The sequence below is a fragment of the Hordeum vulgare genome, chromosome 2H (assembly GCF_904849725.1).
Source record: "Hordeum vulgare subsp. vulgare chromosome 2H, MorexV3_pseudomolecules_assembly, whole genome shotgun sequence".
In the NCBI taxonomy this organism is placed as follows: domain Eukaryota; kingdom Viridiplantae; phylum Streptophyta; class Magnoliopsida; order Poales; family Poaceae; genus Hordeum; species Hordeum vulgare.
Genome location: NC_058519.1, coordinates 452,948,220 through 452,952,120, shown reverse-complemented (window position 1 = coordinate 452,952,120; position 3,901 = coordinate 452,948,220). Strand labels below are relative to the sequence as shown.

General features: G+C 49.3%; 1 long non-coding RNA gene across 1 annotated transcript; it reads right to left on the bottom strand.

Annotated features, from left to right (window-relative positions):
* Positions 1 to 1,465: 1,465 nt before the first annotated feature.
* On the bottom strand, positions 1,466 to 2,587 carry LOC123430238. Its single transcript, XR_006622901.1, has 2 exons — positions 1,881 to 2,587; positions 1,466 to 1,747 (listed from the first exon to the last, which is right to left on the bottom strand). It is a non-coding gene; the product is annotated as an uncharacterized LOC123430238 (long non-coding RNA).
* Positions 2,588 to 3,901: the final 1,314 nt, after the last annotated feature.

Here is a 3,901-nt window from a genome sequence, read left to right as displayed (position 1 = left end):
TAACGAACTATGCGTAAGTTAAACAATCTTTGCAACCGTGGTGACAAGCATCATTGTTTTCTCCCTGGTGGCAAGACCACATCCCCTAGTCTCATGTTTCAGTTACTCAAGCTAGACATCGACGGCCATGAACCCACAATCATGCATAATGCTCCCTCTTGGAACTATAATCTACAATTCGACCAAAGCAATAAATAGCAACGGAGAACATGCATGAATCACTAAGGAACATAATATAAAAGGATAATCAAATATATAACTCATAACAATCTTAACATAATCTCATAATCCATTGGATCCCAACAAACCGAGCATAGCAATAGCAAGAGAATTACATAGATGCCTTGATCATGTAGGGCAGCTCACAAGGACTAACTATTGAAGCACAAGATTGGAGAGAAGACATCACATAGCTACTGCTCATGGACTCATGGTCCAAGGAGAACTACTCACGGCACGTCCGGGAAGCGTCCATGATGGTGGAGAAGCTCCCGGAGGTCAATCCTCCCTCTGGCAGGGTGCCGGGAAGAGGTCTCCTAACGCTCCCGATCTCGGAAGCGCTGCGACGGTGGAACGATGGAGAAATTCGCGATTCTGAAAGTTGTGGAAGGGTTTCCTCTCGAAGGACAAAATATAGGCCAAAGGAGGGAATCGGAGGAGGTGGGGCCCACCCAGGCGGCCTCCTGGCGCGACCTAGGTCGTGTCCGTGCCAGCATATCGCCTGGACGGCCCCTGGCCCCGTGTGGCCCATCTTCGGTGATCTGGAAGCTTCTGTTTCGCTGATTTCTTATATATTTTTCCTGGAATTTTTCGCGCTTTGCAAAATTGGGTAAAAGCCCCTGCAAAATAGACATCAGCAGACAGAAATTGGCACTCGGTGCACTGAGTTAATAGGTTAGTCCAAATATGTGTAAAATGATATAAAAGAGTAGGAAAACATATAACAATGTCACCCAAAAGATCATGGGACAAGCAGAAATTATAGATATGTTTGGGACGTATCACCGATGCAGTGGCAAGGTGTCGTGGCACGACAACGCTCCTGAGTGGTGTAGCTGCGGGGGTCGTCCATAATGCGTCGGGATGTGCAGGTTGTTGCGCGCGCAGGTGGAGTTGACAACGTCTCTGGCCAAATGCGGCGCTGGCAGCTGTCCAGCTCTAGTCATCTACTACGTGGGTTGTGAGGGCCTATAGGGACGTTGTCGCACAATGTTGGCGTATGTGCAAGGTGGTCGTTGCGTGGGGGCAGATGGGGCTTGGTGCGCTCCCGATTTTGCCTGTTCCAGCTGAATTGGGGTTGGAGTCGGCCATATTGTTAGAAATTAATTAGCAAAGGGTGTGTCCAACCCCGAACTGTCATGTTTTTCTCTCTCTATTGCCAACATGCACCTGCTTTAGAAGGATGCCTCCGAACAGACACCTCTTCTTCCAATCTCTTCCATATGTATATATACTTAAGAATCAATAGAAACAGGACTAATCGTCCATTCAATTTCATTCAATCTTGTTTTACTCTAACAGGTTATCGGCACACGCGGCCATTGCCCCGGCGGAAAAGCATCCAAGCCACAGCCTCGCTCCATGAATGAAGAACAGGGGCACTTGCGTCCATCTATCTGGAATAATAGAGAATGTGAACGACGACGCCATCGGCTTCGTCTGGCGTCGGCCCCGCTGGACTGGAGCGATGGCCTGGCCTCCGGCATCGTAAACAGTGGCGGGCCCTTAGGTGCTCGACTCCGACGAACTTCATGAGAGGAAAGTCAAGGAATCAAGGAATGAATCGGAGTCATACCTTGATTTCATCGCTATACTAACAAGGTGCTTCTTTCCAATTTGGTCACGCATATACTACTGTAATTGCTATCTGAAATTAGTACCTTTAGCCCTTGTAGTTGCAGCGCACGGAGGCATCGAGCCTTTGACGCATCAGTGACTGGTTCGGCTTTCTTCCATGACGTAATGGCTCCACTAGTGCGACATCCTGCGGCCCGTGCGACACGGCCACCTAAGCATCAAGCGGCGGCTGCGCCTGCCTCGGCCCTTGTGTGTTCGCGCTCCGGGTGGCCGACGGAAGCGACGACCATGGACGCTCATGTCCCGGCGGCGCCCAACCTGTTGCCATGCCCCACTGCGGCGGTTGGCACCGACTCCCTCTAGCACCAGCGAGATACGGACGGTGCGCGGCGCCCGCATCCTCCAACGACCTTGCGCCTAGTACACTCCTGTTTGAAGATTCTTCCAATAAGAACGAGTGCGGCAGGAGCACATCTCTCTGCCGGTGATGCGGTCAGCCAGCCGTGGGTGTCTCTGCCTGTCGATCACAAGATTAGGGATTGAGAGTTGAGACGTGGCTGGAATTGCTCCTCGTCGCTCTCTCTCCCTTATCCGACCAGTTGACCAGGCTCGGTATTTTTAGCAATGGCTGCCTTTGTTGGCCTATTTGGTTGCTTACTGGGTCACCCCAGCATGTTCTCCTACGAAGGCACAATGAGATCCTTCTCTCCTTTATCCGGCGAGCCAGAGCAGCGACGGCGCGATGTCGTTCCCAAATGACGACTATAATCTCCATTAGCCACACACAACACGGGGGAAGAAAAGATTGGGGCAACTTTAGAGGGTGTTTGTTTCCAGGGACTTATTGGTTTAGGGACTTAAAAAAGTCCCTATAAGTCCCACCTAAACCAAACACAAGGGACTTATTGGGACTTATTGTGGTGATTTGGGACTTATCAAATAAGACTCTCAGGGAGGAGCTTATTGGGACTTATCTCGGGTCGGACCTACCCCGCGTCGCTCCAGGCTCGTTCCCCGCACGCCGCCCCGCCTCTCGGTCCAATCGTTGCCGCCGCCCCGCCTCTCGCCCCGTCGCCGCCCCGCCCCTCGCCCGTCGCCGCCCCGCCTCTCGCCCCGTCGCCGCCCCGCCTCGGTTCATTCTGCCTCGGTTCGCCGCCCCGTCGCCGTCCCGCCTCTCGCCCCGCCTCTCGCCCGTCGCCGCCCCGCCTGGGTTCGCCGCCCCATCGTCGTCCCGCCTCGGTTCATTCTGCCTCGGTTCGTTGCAGCGGTGCCTCCAATCGCCGGACAGGCCATCTCCTGAGCCTCGTTGCAGCGATGTTTATCCTATGTGCCGTACGCGTTGGCTGATGACGATCCATATGAACAAGTGTATTATTAAGTGCAACATGGACTTATAAGTCCCTGTAAACAAACAGGTAGGGACTCGGGACTTATAAGTCCCTGTAAACAAACATGTAGGGACTTATGACTTATAAGTTGGGACTTCAAAAAAGTCCTAGGACTTATGAAACAAACAGGGCCTTAGCCCTTTGGCGATTTTCAGTTTAACCCATGTGATTACTCTTATTCACAAATTAGTCTTCACACTTCCTGTGCAATGCAATAAGCAATCATCCTTAGTGAAAATTACAGATTAAGCCATCAACTGTTAAGTAAATTTGGATGTGAGACCATAATGAGGATGGTTATTGCAGACATGGTCTCTGTGGAAAATGTTATATGTGAAACGTATATGATTTTAGTGTAATAACTAGATTATACAATTGAAATTAAACTTATTTGGAATCATAAAGTATTGGTGGCATCTACTGCATATTTTGTAGATTATCCATCACTGCCGTGAGATCTATGTTTTGTCATTTTGAAAAGATGACTTCCAATTATTAATGTATATATAGCCTAACTTTTTATTTGTGAATCACAAGGTATTGATGACATCTACTGCACAATTCGTAGATTATTCATCACTACTATGAGGTCTACATCTTGTCAATTTTACAAGATGATTACCTTCAAAGTGTTTTTTCAAATATTAGTATTTGATGTGACTACCTCAAGATATCATAAGATAATATTTGCATTTATTGCAAAGTCTTGCAGATTA